This window comes from Arachis stenosperma, chromosome 8, assembly GCF_014773155.1.
Source record: "Arachis stenosperma cultivar V10309 chromosome 8, arast.V10309.gnm1.PFL2, whole genome shotgun sequence".
Taxonomy (NCBI): Eukaryota; Viridiplantae; Streptophyta; class Magnoliopsida; order Fabales; family Fabaceae; genus Arachis; species Arachis stenosperma.
The window spans coordinates 991492-1008900 of NC_080384.1; the positions used below are offsets into that span (position 1 = coordinate 991492).

Below are 17409 nucleotides of genomic sequence, written 5' to 3' on the forward strand. Positions count from 1 at the left end.
GGAAGAACACAAGATTGATTAATGCTTTAAGATCTTGGAGGTATTTAAGACACTACACATAAACACCCATTTCATAGAAGTTCTTAAGCAAATGCCTATGTATGCTTACTTCATGAAGGAGTTATTGTCTGAGAAGATATCTCTGAAAGGAGACCAAACAATGATACTAACTAGAAAGTATAGTGCCATTATTCAGAAAAATTTGCCAAGTAAGATGCCAGATCTGAAAAGTTTTCAAATCCTATGTACTATTGGAAACAACACCTTTGAAGGCACATTGTATGATTTAGGGGCAAGCATCAACTTGATACCTCTCTCTATGATGAAAAAGCTACAAATTCAAGAGGTGAATTTACAAGGACAACTCTTCAATTGGCAGTGAAATCCATAAGGAAGGCACATGGGGTGGTGGAGAATGTTCTAGTCAAGGTGAAAAAGTTCTTCCTTCCAACAGATTTTGTGATCCTTGACATGAATGAAGATGAACATTTCTCCATTATTTTGGAAAGACCATTCTTAGCCATTGGATGATCTCTCATTGATCTGAAAAAAGGTGAATTAATATTGAGAGTACATGATAAGCACTTGGTTTTTCATGTCTTCAAAGCCTCACAGCACTTCAATGAAGAAGAGAGGTGCATGAAAACTGAGTCTACTGATCAATTCCCTCCAGAATCACTTGATAATACCAAATATGAGTTACAATCCAAAGCTTCTATGGTGAAAGCCAATAAAATTCTCCCTGACATCAAATATAAGTTTGGTGTTAGGTGTGCAGCATCAATTTCGAAGGAGGCTCCTAAGAAGAAGGCACCCAGGGGTTGGAGGAACAAGAAAATCTCCACTGAAGATTTGTCTTCTGGATTGAAAGTTGTATTAACTCACCATCTAACATTTTCGTACGCAGTGAACATAATTCTCTCGCTTGAGCATGTTGAGTTAATTCATGAGGACATAGAAAGAAGATTCACAGTGAGAGGGGAGGATTTGAGACAACATCATCAACCTCCTCCTTAACAGCAAGGGTAAACTATTGGTGCGGAATTTATAACCCGCACTTACTAACCGGCAAGTGCACCGGGTCGTACCAAGTAATACCTTACGTGAGTAAGGGTCGATCCCACGAGGATTGATGGATTAAGCAACAATAGTATTTGATATGATTAGTTAGGCAGGCAGAAATTGGTTTTGAGATGTTCAAAAGGTTTAAGTTTGAATTCAAAATATAAAAAGGAAAAAATAAATAAATAAATTGGGAATAAAATATAGAGAAAATAGTTAAGGCTTCAGAGTTATCTATTTTTCCAGATTAACTTTTCTTACTAATTATTTTAATTATGTAGGATTTAATTTATGGCAAACTATATGTGACTAGACCCTAATTCCTTAGACCTTCCTAGTCTCCTCTAAAATTCATTAACTGCCAATTCCTTGGTCAATTAATTCCAATTAGAGGGTAAAAATCAATTTTCAGTTTTCATGCCACAAAAACTCTAATTACCCAAAAATAAGGGGATTATATGTCACGTATCCCCTTAAATCCAAATAATTAAAATTTAGGAGAATATGTTTTCAAGCTATTGTTCAAGTATAGAGCTTTTCCAAGTTATACAAGAACACAAATAGAAAGAGGGTCATACTTCCGTTCCACCCAAATTCATAATATAAAGAACGAAAACAATTCTTAAATATAAATCTAAAATATAAATTAAAATAGAAAAAGTAATAAAATCAATCCATACAAATAGACAGAGCTCCTAACCTTAACAATGGAGGATTAGTGGCTCATGGTTCAGAGTAGAAAATAAATAAGGGTTCAGGTAACAAAATGTATTCCCAATGATGGGATCCAATCCCCCAATGGAGTCTCTCAATAGAAGAGAAGTCTCCCCCTTTTTATAACTAATCCTAATTAATTTTAAAATTTAATTATCTAAAAATAAAAATAATATCTTTTCCTAAAAGATAAGATTTGAATTTAAATTTGAATTAATTAACAGATTTTCAGTTGATGGGTGGGGACCAATTGCTTTGTCTATTCTGCAGCTTCTAATCTGTATTTTCTGGGCTGGAAAGTGGGTCAAAACAGCCCAGAATTCGTAACCAGCGTCATTTGTATTATTGCAGATCGCGCATGTGACACGTCCGCATCGTCCACGCGTTCGCGTCATTTGTGCAGATTCCAGTCCACGCGTTCGCGTCAGGCACGCGATCGCGTCATTGCGCTTTCCTCCATTCCGCGCGGTCGCGTGAGCCATGCGTCCGCGTCGATCTTCGCTGGTCATCTCTTTGGTTTCTTCTTTTTCTCTGCAGAAACTTTATCAAATCTCTCCAAATGCTACCTAAAATAAATAAAATTGCACAAAACTCAAAATAGCATCCATAGTGTCTAAAATATAATTAATTCTTAATTAAACTCAATAAATTAGATGCAAATTCACTAGGAAAAGATAGATAAGATGCTCACGCATCACAACACCAAACTTAAACTGTTGCTTGTCCTCAAGCAACCAAAACTAATATAGGCTTAGGATGTGAATTTGCATGAGTATGAGAGTTCGATTAAGCTTATGTCTCTTTTTATAGTGGGGTTTATAACTGTAATCCTGAATAGGTTTGGCATCTCACTCTCCTTTGAATCAGAAGAATGTTAATGTCATTCGGGATTAGAATCCAGATAATATTATGAATTCTCTGATCTTTACATTTCAGTTTAATCCTTGAACGCAGCAACATTTACTTTAATTTATTTTTCTTTGGTGCTTTGCACCTTGAGTCTAGCCGTGACTTTAAATGTTTTGTCTCAAGAGTTACTTAACACAAAAACACCACAAGCACTTAACTGGGGAACTCCCTTTGAGTTCTGATTTTTCTTTCAGTTACTCCCAGACAGTGGTGCTCAAAGCCTTTGGCATACTCTGTTAAATGCACTTGGTCTCGACTCTAAGTGTTTTGTCTCAAGGATTACTTGACACAATCACACCACAAGCATATGACTAGGGAAACAACTCTTTGAGCTTTTAATCATGTCCGACCTCCCTAGTCATTGATGCTCAGAGCCTTGGACCTTGCTTTTATTATTATTTATTATTATTATTTTTTTCTTTTGCTGTTTCTTTTGCTTCAAAGATTAAATTTTTGTTTATTTCAGAGAAGTCATAATAATTTTCTAAATTCCTGTTCCTTATACATTAACATCCCTTGATTCAAATTTAAATATGCACTGTTCATATCATGCATTCAAAAATCACAGAAAATACCACCACATTTAAGTAAATAAGACTATTCTTAGAATTAAACTCAATTTCTCATGCAATACATCACTTCTTTTTCTTTTCTTTTTAGATTCAAGTTCAGTGAGTGGTGCATGAAACATCTTTTCAGCATTAAAGCAATTAAAAGAAAACTAATCCTATGATTCTAACTAATAAAAGATCATGCAACAGACAAAGTAAAATGGCAGAAAACTGGAACATAACATAGAAAAAAGAGGGGAGGAATAAAAATGAAAGGAACTCAACCACCTTAGTTATCCTAGCAGTCGCTTTATTCTTCAGGTTGTGCTCCTTTGTGAGGATGATTTGCCTCCCTTTTATGTTTTAGAAAACCCATAAGTGCAGCGTCAACAACAAACTTAAAGGTTTGCTTGTCCTCAAGCAAATAAGAACTGAAAATAGAAAGAGATAAATATGATGAGTGATGAGCGGATAATTTGTACACTTTTTGGCACTGTTTTTAGTATGTTTTTAGTATCTTTTAGTTAGTTTTTAGTATATTTTTATTAGTTTTTAATTAAAATTTACTTTTCTGGACTTTACTATGAGTTTGTGTGTTTTTCTGTGATTTCAGGTATTTTCTGGCTGAAATTGAGGGATCTGAGCAAAAATCTGATCCAGAGACTCAAAAGGACTGCAGATGCTGTTGGATTCTGACCTCCCTGCACTCGAAGTGGATTTTCTGAAGCTACAGAAGTCCAATTGGCGCGCTCTCAACGGCGTTGGAAAGTAGACATCCTGGGCTTTCCAGCAATATATAATAGTCCATACTTTGCCCAAGATTTGATGGCCCAAACCGGCGTTCAAAGTCACCTCAAGAAATTCCAGCGTTAAACGCCGGAACTGGCACCTAATTGGGAGTTAAACGCCCAAACTGGCACTAAAGCTGGCGTTTAACTCCAAGGAGAGTCTCTACACGAAAATGCTTCATTGCTCAGCCCAAGCACACACCAAGTGGGCCCGGAAGTGGATTTTTTTTGTCATTTACTCATCTTTGTACACCTTAGGCTACTAGTTATCTATAAGTAGGACCTTTTACTATTGTATAAGAGGACTTTGGTAGCTATCTTCGTTTTATGCTATCTTAGATCATTGGGAGGCTGGCCATTCGGCCATGCCTAGACCTTATGCTTATGTATTTTTCAACGGTGGAGTTTCTACACACCATAGATTAAGGTGTGGAGCTCTGCTGTACCTCGAGTATTAATGCAATTACTATTGTTCTTCTATTCAATTCCGCTTGTTCTTTGTCCAAGATATCACTTGTTCTTCAACTTGATGAAGGTGATGATTGACACCCATCATCCTTCTCACCCATGAACAAGGTGACTGACAACCATTCTTGTTCTACAAGCATCTGAGGCTTAGTGAATATCTCTTGGATTCCTGATAACATGATGCATGGTTGATCGCCTGACAACCGAGTGCTCGCCTGACAAACGAGCCAGCCATTCCGTGAGATCAGAGTCTTCGTGGTATAGGCAAGAACTGATGGCGGCATTCAAGAGAATCCGGAAGGTCTAACCTTGTCTGTGGTATTCTGAGTAGGATTCAATGATTGAATGACTGTGACGCGCTTCAAACTCTAACCTGCTGGGCGTTAGTGACAGACGCAAAAGAGGGATTCTATTCCAGTAGGAGCGGGAACCGAACCGGTGATTGGCCGCACTGTGACAGAGTGTGTGAGCATTAGCTTTCACTGCGAGGATGGGAGGTAGCCACTGACAACGGTGAAACCCTACACGAGCTTGCCATGGAAAGGAGTAAGAAGGATTGGATGAAGGCAGTAGGAAAGCAGAGACGGAAGGGAAGGCATCTTCATACGCTTGTCTGAAGCTCTTACACCAATGATATACATAAGTATCACTATCTTTATCTTTTATGTTATTTTCGTTCATCACCATATACATTTGAGTTTGCCTGACTAAGATTTACAAGATGACCATAGCTTGCTTCAATGCTAACAATCTCCGTGGGATCGACCCTTACTCACGTAAGGTATTACTTGGACGACCCAGTGCACTTGCTGGTTAGTTGTGCGAAGTTGTGTAATGCCATGGAATTGAACCACCAAATCTTTTGGAGTTCATGACCAGGGATTATGAGAGTTGTGAAAAGTATTGTTCACAATTTCGCGCACCAAGTTTTTGGCGCCGTTGCCGGGGATTGTTCAAGTTTTGAGCAAGCTTTTGGTAACAATGCCTGGGATTGTTCTAGTTTGGACAACTGACGGTTCATCTTGTTGCTTAGATTAGGTATTTATTTTTTTTTCGAAATTCTTGAGGATGAATTCTAGAGTTTCATGATGATTTGTTGAAATCTGGCTGGCTGAGAAGCCATGTCTAATCTGATTGGACCGAGGTTTCAACTTATCACCACAAGAGCTTGTTGATTTTCATCAATTTTGCTTTTGGAGCAGTGATCTGCTAAGGCTTGGCTGACCTTTGGTCATGTCTAGTGTTTTGGACCGAAGCTTTCTTTGAAAGCTTGGCTGGCTGTGAAGCCATGTCTAATTCCTGGACCGGAGTCTTAGACTAGCATTGCACTGATTCCTGGAATTCTCATTAAGAATTTTGATACCTTTTTCCACTTAATTTTCGAAAAACACAAAAAAATCAAAAAAAAAATCATAAAAACCAAAAATATTTGATGTTTCTTGCTTAAAGTCTAGTGTCTCATCTTAAGTTTGGTGTCAATAGCATGCATTCATTCATGTGTCTTAAGGGTCTTCAAGTAATTCTTGATGATTTCTTACTCTGATCTTTGAATTCTTTTGGCTTGAGTGTTTATGTGTCTCATATAGTGTTAGTAGTGTACAAACTGCTAAGTTTGGTGTCTTGCATGCATTGTTATTTGATTCTTATTGCATTTTGATTATTAAAAATCCAAAAATACTTTTAATTTGTGTCTTTTCAAGTCAATGATACAAAGAATTGAAGATTCAGAACATGCTGCAGAGGAATTATACAGAAAAAGCTGAGCATTCAAAAATGCCCAGTGAAGAAGGCAGACTGGCGTTAAACGCCAGCCAGGGTACCTGGTTGGGCGTTTAACGCCCAAAGAGGTAGCATTTTGGGCGTTAAACGCCAGAATGTATACCATTCTGGGCGTTTAACGCCAGGATGGTGCTAGGGGGAAGATTTTGTTTTCAAATCAATTTTTTTCAAGTTTTCAAAGTTTTTCAAAATCAAATCTTTTTCAAATCATATCTTGTCAATCAAATGTTTTCAAAATCAATTTCTTTCCTTTTTCAAAGATACTTACTAACAATTAATGATTTGATTGAACATTTTTTGCCTTTTCTGTTAAGGAAGGTTTTATGTTTGAATCATATCTTTTTCTTGTTAGGCAAGTCACTAATTTTCAAAATCAAATCTTTTAAAATTGTTTTCAAATCATATCTTCTCAATCACACATCTCTTTAAAACCATAACTTTTCAATCAAATCTTGTTAATCACATCTTTTTCAAAATAGTTTTCAATCAAATCTTTTTGATTTCTAATTTCAAAATCTTTTTCAAAAATCACTTGATTTCTTTTCCACTTTCAATTTTTGAAAATCAATTAAGTGTTTTTCAAAATGTTTTCAAAATCTTTTGATTGAATTTTCGAAAATTCTCTTCCCTCCTTCCCACATCCTTCTATTTATGGAGTACCACTCCTTCTTAATGCACAATTCGAACCTTATCTGATTAAAGTTCGAATTATTCTTCTCCTTCTTCTTTCTATTTCTCTTTTCCTCTGACACTTCAAGGAATCTCTATACTGTGACATAGAGGATTCCACATTTTCTTGTTCTCTTCTCTTTCATATGAGCAGGAGCAGAGACAAAGGCATTCTTGTTGAAGCTGATCCTGAACCTGAAAGGACCTTGAAGAGAAAGCTAAGAGAAGCCAAAGCACAACTCTCTTTAGAGGACCTGACCGAATTCTTCAAGGGAGAAGAACACATGGCAGCCGAAAACAACAACAATGCCAACAATGCAAGGAAGGTGCTTGGTGACTTCACTGCACCTACTCCTGATTTCTATGGGAGAAGCATCTCTATCCCTGCCATTGGAGCAAACAACTTTGAGCTTAAGCCTCAATTAGTTTCTCTAATGCAACAGAATTGCAAGTTCCATGGACTTCCAATGGAAGATCCTCATCAGTTCTTAGCTGAATTCTTGCAAATCTGTGACACAGTCAAGACTAATGGGGTAGACCCTGAGGTCTATAGACTGATGCTATTCCCTTTTGCTGTAAGAGACAGAGCTAGAATATGGTTGGATTCTCAACCTAAAGAAAGCCTGGACTCTTGGGAAAAGCTAGTCAATGCCTTCTTGGCAAAGTTCTTTCCACCACAAAGATGGAGTAAGCTTAGAGTGGAGGTCCAAACCTTCAGACAGAAGGATGGAGAATCCCTCTATGAAGCTTGGGAAAGATACAAACAATTAATCAGAAGATGTCCCTCAGACATGCTTTCTGAATGGAGCATCATAGGTATTTTCTATGATGGTCTCTCTGAACTATCCAAGATGTCTTTGGATAGCTCTGCTGGAGGATCTCTTCATCTGAAGAAGACGCCTACAGAGGCTCAGGAACTAATTGAAATGGTTGCAAATAACCAATTCATGTACACTTCTGAAAGAAATCCTGTGAACAATGGGACTAGTCAGAAGAAAGGAGTTCTTGAGATTGACACTCTGAATGCCATACTGGCTCAGAACAAGATATTGACTCAACAAGTCAATTTGATTTCTCAAAGTCTGTCTGGAATGCAAAATGCACCTGGCAGTACTAAGGAAGCTTCATCTGAGGAAGAAGCTTATGATCCTGAGAACCCTTCAATGGAAGAGGTGAATTACCTAGAGAACCCTATGGAAACACTATATTCTTCATGAGGAATCACCCAAATTTCTCATGGAAGAATCAAGAGAGACCTCAACAAGGTTTCAATAACAATAATGGTTGGAAGAAAGGCTGGCAATAACAAGCCTTTTCCATCATCTTCTCAGCAACAGACAGAGAGTTCTAAGCAGAATACCTCTGACTTAGCACATGTCTCTGATCTATCAAAACCACCCAAAGTTTTCATGAATGAAACAAGGTCCTCCATCAGAAATTTGGAAGGACAAGTGGGTCAGCTGAGCAAGAAAATTACTGAACTCCTCCTAGTACTCTCCCAAGCAACACAGAAGAAAATCCAAAAGGAGAGTGCAAAAGCCATAAACATGGCCGAATATGGAGAGGAAAGAGAGGAGGTGGATGCCATTGAGGAAAGACCTCAATGGGCGTGCACCATCTCCTCTGAGTTCCCCAATGAGGAACCATGGGAATCTGAGGCTCAAAATGAGACCATAGAGATTCCATTGGACTTACTTCTGCCATTCATGAGCTCTGATGAGTATTCTTCCTCTGAAGAGGATGAGTATGTCACTGAAAGCAAGTTGCTAAATACCTTGGAGCAATCATGAAGCTAAATGACAAGTTATTTGGAAATGAGACTTGGGAGGATGAACCACCTTTGCTCACCAAAGAACTGGATGACTTGTCTAGGCAGAAACTGCCTCAAAAGAGGCAGATCCTGGGAAGTTTCTATACCTTGCACCATAGGCACCATGACCTTCAAGAAGGCCTTGTGTGACATAGGGTCAAGTGTAAACCTCATGCCCCTCTCTGTAATGGAGAAATTAGGGATCTTTGAGGTGCAAGCTGCAAGAATCTCATTAGAGATGGCAGACAATTCAAGAAAACAAGCTCATGGACTTGTAGAGAATGTTTTGGTGAAGATGAAGACCATTACATTCCTACTGATTTCATTGTCCTAGAGACGGGAAGTGCATGGATGAATCCATCATCCTTGGCAGACCCTTCCTAGCCACAGCAAAGGCTGTGATTGATGTTGATAGAGGAGAGTTGATCATTCAAGTGCTTCCCTCAAATCAGAGACAAACAGAGCCCCCACAGTCAAACTCTAAGTTTGGTGTTGGGAGGCCACAACCAAACTCTAAGTTTGGTGTTGAACCCCCACATTCAAACTCTAAGTTTGGTGTTGGGAGGTTCCAACATTGCTCTGATCATTTCTGAGGCTCCATGGGAGTCATCTGTCAAGCTACTGACATTAAAGAAGCGCTTGTTGGGAGGCAACCCAATGTTTTATAGTTAACTATTTTCTTTTGTTATTTTATCTTTTTTGTAGGTTGATGATCATAAGAAGTCACAAAAACAATGAAAAAAGCAAAAATAGAATGAAAAACAGGAAGAAAAACAGCACACCCTGGAGGAGAAGAAGCTGGCGTTCAAACGCCAGTAATGCTAGCTGTTGGGCGTTTAACGCCCAGTCTGGCACCATTCTGGGCGTTTAACGCCAGAAAGGGGCACCAGACTGGCGTTAAACGCCAGTAAAGGGCAACAACCTGGCGTTAAACGCCAGGAATGGGCACCAGCCCGGCGTTTAACGCCAGAAATGGCTCAAAACGTGAATTTTGATGCCACTTGGTGCAGGGATGACTTTTCCTTGACACCACAGGATCTGTGGACCCCACAGGACCCCACCACCACTCTCTGTTGGGCGTTTAACGCCCAGTCTGGCACCATTCTGGGCGTTTAACGCCAGAAAGGGGCACCAGACTGGCGTTAAACGCCAGTAAAGGGCAACAACCTGGCGTTAAACGCCAGGAATGGGCACCAGCCCGGCGTTTAACGCCAGAATGGCTCAAAACGTGAATTTTGATGCCACTTGGTGCAGGGATGACTTTTCCTTGACACCACAGGATCTGTGGACCCCACAGGACCCCACCACCACTCTCTCTTCCCCCCACTCACCAATCACCTCAAAACCTCTTCCCCAAAAACCCTTCACCTATCAAATCCACTTTCTCTTCACCACTCACATCCATCCTCATAAATCCCCACCAACCTCACCCTTCAAATTCAAACCACTTTCCCTCCCAAACCCACCCATAATGGCCGAACCCTTACTCCCCCTCTCTCCTATATATACCCTTCTTCAACCCTTCATTTTCACACAACCTAAACACCACATTCTCCCTCTTCCTCATTTCTTCTTCTTCTACTCTCTTCTTTCTTCTTTTGCTCGAGGACGAGCAAACATTTTAAGTTTGGTGTGGTAAAAGCGTTGCTTTTTCATAACCATTATGGCATCCAAGGCCGGAGAAACCTCTAGAAAGAGGAAAGGGAAGGCAAAAGCTTCCACCTCCGAGTCATGGGAGATGGATAGATTCCTCTCAAGGGTGCATCAAGTCCACTTCTATGAAGTTGTGGCCTTGAAGAAGGTGATCCCCGAGGTCCCCTTTTCACTCAAAAAGGGTGAATATCCGGAGATCCGCCATGAGATCCGAAGAAGAGGTTGGGAAGTACTCACCAACCCCATTCAACAAAGAACCATGACCAAAGTGTGAACCCGAATCCAAAGAATTATCTCACTATGGTTCGGGGGAAATACTTGGATTTTAGTCCGGAGAGTGTGAGGGTGGCGTTCAACTTGCCTATGATGCAAGGAGATGAGCATCCTTATACAAGAAGGGTCAACTTTGATCAAAGGTTGGACCAAGTCCTCACAATCATATGTGAAGAGGGCGCACAATGGAAGCAAGATTCAAGAGGAAAGCCGGTTCAATTAAGAAGGCATGACCTCAAGCCCGTGGCTAGAGGATGGTTAGAGTTCATTCAACGCTCAATCATTCCCACTAGCAACCGGTCCGAAGTTACCATAGACCGGGCCATCATGATTCATAGCATCATGATTGGAGAAGAAGTGGAAGTTCATGAGGTTATAGCCCAAGAACTCTACAAAGTGGTGGACAAGTCTTCCATCTTGGCAAGGCTAGCCTTTCCTCATCTCATTTGTCACCTCTGTTATTCAGTGGGAGTTGACATAGAAGGAGATACCCCCATTGATGAGGATAAGCCCATCACCAAGAAAAGGATGGAGTACACAAGAGACCCCTCTCATCATGAGATCCCTGAGATTCCTCAAGGGATGCACTTTCCTCCACAAAATTATTGGGAGCAACTAAACACCTCCCTAGGAGAGTTGAGTTCCAACATGGGACAACTAAGGGTGGAGCATCAAGAACACTCCATCATCCTTCATGAAATCAGAGAAGACCAAAGAATCATGAGGGAGGAGCAACAAAGACAAGGAAGAGACATTGAGGAGCTCAAGCACTCCATAGGACCTTCAAGAGGAAGGAAGAGCCGCCATCACTAAGGTGGACCCGTTCCTTGATTTCCTTGTTCTTTATTCTTCTGTTTTTCGAATTTTATGCTTATGTTTATCCATGTTTGTGTCTTGTGATCATTAGTGTCTTAGTGTCTATGCCTTAAAGTTATGAATGTCCTATGAATCCATCACCTTTCTTGAATAAAAACATGCTTAATTGAAAAGGAAAGAATTGCATGAATTCTGAATTTTATAGTAGTTTAATTAATTTGATGTGGTGGCAACACTTTTGTTCTCTGAATGTATGCTTGAACAGTGCATATGTCTTTTGAATTTGTGGTTCATGAATATTGGCTCTTGAAAGAATGATGAAAAAGGAGACATGTTACTGAGGATCTGAAAAATCATTAAAAATGATTCTTGAAGCAAGAAAAAGAAGGAGGCAAACGAAAAAAAAAAAAAAAAAAAACCGAAAAAGGAAAAAAAAAAGAAAAAAAAAAGAGAGAAGAAAGAAAAAGAAAGAAATAAAGTTGTGATCCAAGGCAATAAGAGTGTGCTTAAGAACCCTGGACACCTCTAATTGGGGACTTTAGCAAAGCTGAGTCACAATCTGAAAAGGTTCACCCAATTATGTGTCTGTGGCATGTATGTATCCGGTGGTAATACTGGAAGACAGAGTGCTTTGGGCCACAGCCAAGACTCAATAAATAGCTATGTTCAAGAATCATCATACTTTACTAGGAGAATCATTAACACTATCTGGATTCTAAGTTCCTAAAGAAGCCAATCATTCTGAATTACAAGGGATAGAGTGAGATGCCAAAACTATTCAGAGACAAAAAGCTAAAAGCCCCGCTCATCTAATTAATACTGATCTTCATAGATGTTTTTGGAGTTCATTGCATATTCTCTTCTTTTTATCTTATTTGATTTTTAGTTGCTTGGGGACAAGCAACAATTTAAGTTTGGTGTTGTGATGAGCGGATAATTTGTACACTTTTTGGCACTGTTTTTAGTATGTTTTTAGTATCTTTTAGTTAGTTTTTAGTATATTTTTATTAGTTTTTAATTAAAATTCACTTTTCTGGACTTTACTATGAGTTTGTGTGTTTTTCTGTGATTTCAGGTATTTTCTGGCTGAAATTGAGGGATCTGAGCAAAAATCTGATCCAGAGACTCAAAAGGACTGCAGATGCTGTTGGATTCTGACCTCCCTGCACTCGAAGTAGATTTTCTGGAGCTACAGAAGCCCAATTGGCGCGCTCTCAACGGCGTTGGAAAGTAGACATCCTGGGCTTTCCAGCAATATATAATAGTCCATACTTTGCCCAAGATTTGATGGCCCAAACCGGTGTTCAAAGTCACCTCAAGAAATTCCAGCGTTAAACGCCGGAACTGGCACCTAATTGGGAGTTAAACGCCCAAACTGGCACTAAAGCTGGCGTTTAACTCCAAGGAGAGTCTCTACACGAAAATGCTTCATTGCTCAGCCCAAGCACACACCAAGTGGGCCCGGAAGTGGATTTTTTTTGTCATTTACTCATCTTTGTACACCTTAGGCTACTAGTTATCTATATGTAGGACCTTTTACTATTGTATAAGAGGACTTTGGTAGCTATCTTCGTTTTATGCTATCTTAGATCATTGGGAGGCTGGCCATTCGGCCATGCCTAGACCTTATGCTTATGTATTTTTCAACGGTGGAGTTTCTACACACCATAGATTAAGGTGTGGAGCTCTGCTGTACCTCGAGTATTAATGCAATTACTATTGTTCTTCTATTCAAGTCCGCTTGTTCTTTGTCCAAGATATCACTTGTTCTTCAACTTGATGAAGGTGATGATTGACGCCCATCATCCTTCTCACCCATGAACAAGGTGACTGACAACCATTCTTGTTCTACAAGCATCTGAGGCTTAGTGAATATCTCTTGGATTCCTGATAACACGATGCATGGTTGATCGCCTGACAACCGAGTGCTCGCCTGACAAACGAGCCAGCCATTCTGTGAGATCAGAGTCTTCGTGGTATAGGCAAGAACTGATGGCGGCATTCAAGAGAATCCGGAAGGTCTAACCTTGTCTGTGGTATTCTGAGTAGGATTCAATGATTGAATGACTGTGACGCGCTTCAAACTCTAACCTGCTGGGCGTTAGTGACAGACGCAAAAGAGGGATTCTATTCCAGTAGGAGCGGGAACCGAACCGGTGATTGGCCGCACTGTGACAGAGTGTGTGAGCATTAGCTTTCACTGCGAGGATGGGAGGTAGCCACTGACAACGGTGAAACCCTACACGAGCTTGCCATGGAAAGGAGTAAGAAGGATTGGATGAAGGCAGTAGGAAAGCAGAGAGACGGAAGGGAAGGCATCTTCATACGCTTGTCTGAAGCTCTTACACCAATGATATACATAAGTATCACTATCTTTATCTTTTATGTTATTTTCGTTCATCACCATATACATTTGAGTTTGCCTGACTAAGATTTACAAGATGACCATAGCTTGCTTCAATGCTAACAATCTCCGTGGGATCGACCCTTACTCACGTAAGGTATTACTTGGACGACCCAGTGCACTTGCTGGTTAGTTGTGCGAAGTTGTGTAATGCCATGGAATTGAACCACCAAATCTTTTGGAGTTCATGACCAGGGATTATGAGAGTTGTGAAAAGTATTGTTCACAATTTCGCGCACCAATGAGAAAAGAAAAAAAATAAAAGGATAAAAGGACAAGAGAGGATGAGAATTGGGAGAGAGAGAGAAAGAAAAACTGGGCGGCGAACTAGTGTCCACGCGGTCGCGTGGGTCGCGCATTCTTCTTAATGACGCGTTAGCATCAGGCACGCATTCGCGTGACTTGAATTTTGTGCAATTCGTGCGAAGCCAGCAGCGTGCCCGCGCGACTTTCTGTTCGCATGGCTTGGGATGCCTATTTTCATACGACGCGATCGTGTCGGTCACGCTAACGCGTGGATGACCATTTGTGCAATTGATGCGATCGCATCGGTCACGCGTCCGTGTGACCAATTCCGTGCGTTTAGCACAACTCTCTGCCCAAACACTCTTTTACGTCGATTTTGCAGGTCACGCGGACGCGTGGGCGGCGAAAAATCACAAGCGACGCAAACGCGTAGGGCACGCGATCGCGTGGGCTTCTTTGTGCGAAAGGCTCCATTCTCGCACCACTCCCGCACAACTCTCTGTCAAATTTATTTTTTTCACACACATCTGTCTGACGCGAACGCGTCAGCGATGCTTTCGCGTCGTGTGTGCGTTTTTTTTTTTAATTATAGCTTGTGGTGTTCGGTTCCTGGGAGAACATAGCTGCATGATCAGAAAATTAGTAAGAACTCAATAAAAATAAAACAACTAAGAGAAATTACTACGAAAGATAGTGAAGGATACAAAATTATCGGGTTGCCTCCCGACAAGCGCTTCTTTAACGTCACTAGCTTGACGGTCAGTTCTGCTAGTTCAGCAGATGAGTGGACCTTTGGCGGTCAATCTCGCCTCCAAGATAGTGCTTCAACCTCTGGCCATTCACGGTAAATTTTCTGTCAGAATTTTCTTCTTGTATTTCCACATGACCATATGGTGAGGCTCTGGTAACCACAAACGGCCCTGACCACCAGGATTTCAGCTTCCCGGGAAAGAATTTGAGCCTTGAATTATATAGAAGCACTATTGTCCTAGCTCAAAGACTCTGATGGCAATCTTTTTGTCATGCAGTAACTTGGTTCGTTCCTTATAGAGCTTGGCATTCTCATAGGCTGAATATCAGAATTCATCAAGCTCATTCAACTGAAGCATCCGCTTAATTCCTGCAGCTTCTGAATCAAGATTCAGATACCTAACTGCCCAATAAGCCTTGTGCTCCAACTCAACTGGCAAGTGACAGGCTTTGCCATAGACTAACTGATATGGAAACATGCCAATTGGAGTCTTGTATGCTGTCCGGTATGTCCAGAGAGCATCATCAAGCTTCCTAGACCAGTCCTTTCTTGAAACACTGACGGTCTTTTCCAGAATCCTCTTAAGCTCCCTGTTAGAAACTTCAACCTGTCCACTTGTCTGAGGGTGATAGGGGGTTGCCACTTTATGACGCACTCCATATCTATGCAGAAGAGAGTCTAGCTGTCTGTTACAGAAGTGACTTCCTCCATCACTAATGAGTGTCCTTGGGACGCCAAACCGGCTAAAGATATACCTCTGAAGAAAGCCCATTACCACCTTGGCATCATTGGTGGGTAAAGCTACAGCTTCCACCCATTTGGACACATAGTCCACTGCCACTAGGATATAGTTGTTTGAATGTGAGGGTGGAAAAGGTCCCATGAAATCAATACCCCACACATCAAACAACTCAACCTCAAGAATCCCCTGCTGTGGCATTTCATAGTTGGCAGGGAGATTCGTGGCTTTCTCACATCTGTCACAGTGCTTTACAAATGCTCTTGAGTCCCTGAAGAAAGTCGGCCAATAAAATCTGCTCTGAAGGACATTTGTAGCTGTCCTTTCACCACCAAAGTGGCCTCCATACTCAGAACCATGACAGTGCCAAAGAATCTGCTGCTTTTCCTCATCTGGGACACATCTCTGAAATATTCCATCTGAATACCTTTTAAAAAGGTATGGTTCTTCCCAAATGTAGTACTTTGCATCAGTCAATAGCTTCTTCACTTGTTGCTTACTGTACTCCCTTGGGATAAAATTCATGGCTTTGTAATTTGCAATGTCCGCAAACCATGGTGCCTGCTGAATGAGGAACAATTGTTCATTCGGAAATGTCTCAGTCACAGCTGTGGGTGGTTGTACTCCTGCTTCAGGCTTAATTCTGGAAAGATGGTCAGCTACTTGATTCTCTGACCCTTTCGTGTCTTTTATCTCAATATCAAACTCCTGAAGGAGCAACACCCATCTGATTAATCTTGGTTTAGAATCCTGTTTGGTTAGAAGGTACTTCAAAACAGCATGATCAGTATAAATAACAACCTTAGAACCAAGTAAATAGGACCTAAACTTATCAACAGCATACACAATAGCTAATAATTCCTTTTCTGTAGTTGTGTAGTTCTTTTGGGCATCATTTAACACACGACTGGCGTAGTAAATGACATGTACAAGCTTACCATGCCTCTGTCCTAAAACAGCTCCAATAGCAAAATCACTAGCATCACACATTAATTCAAATGGTAAATCCCAATCAGGGGGAGCTATAATGGGGGCAGAGGTAAGGTTTGCTTTTAGAGTTTCAAAAGCATGCAAACAATCAGAATCAAAGATAAAAGGAACATCAGTAACCAAGAGGTTGCTTAGAGGTTTAGCAATTTTAGAAAAATCCTTTATAAATCTTCTATAAAATCCTACATGACCCAAGAAACTCCTGATTGCCTTAACATTAGTTGGTGGTGATAATTTTTCAATTACTTCCACTTTTGCTCTATCAACCTCAATTCCCTTACTTGAAATCTGGTGTCCAAGAACAATACCTTCTGTAACCATAAAATGGCATTTTTTTCAATTTAAAACAAAGTTTGATTCTTGACACCGTTTCAAGACTAGAGATAAATGCTTAAGGCAAGATTCAAAAGAATTACCAAAAACAGAAAAGTCATCCATAAATACCTCAATAAACTTTTCAACCATATCAGAAAAAATTGAAAGCATACACCTCTGAAAAGTTGCTGGAGCATTGCAAAGTCCAAAAGGCATTCTTCTGTAGGCAAATACTCCAAAGGGGCATGTGAATGCTGTCTTCTCCTGATCTTGAGGGTCAACTGCAATTTGATTATATCCAGAATATCCATCTAGAAAACAATAAAAAGCATGACCAGCTAACCTCTCAAGCATCTGATCAATGAAAGGGAGGGGGAAATGATCCTTCCTTGTAGCAGTGTTGAGCCTCCTGTAATCTATGCACATTCTCCATCCTGTGACTGTTCTTGTAGGAATAAGCTCATTCTTTTCA

At 40.4% G+C, this 17409-nt stretch overlaps 1 non-coding gene across 1 annotated transcript; it reads right to left on the reverse strand.

The window, feature by feature from the left end:
- Positions 1-7629: 7629 nt before the first annotated feature.
- Positions 7630-7737, reverse strand: LOC130947046 (small nucleolar RNA R71). Its single transcript, XR_009072459.1, has one exon. It is a non-coding gene; the product is annotated as a small nucleolar RNA R71 (small nucleolar RNA).
- Positions 7738-17409: the final 9672 nt, after the last annotated feature.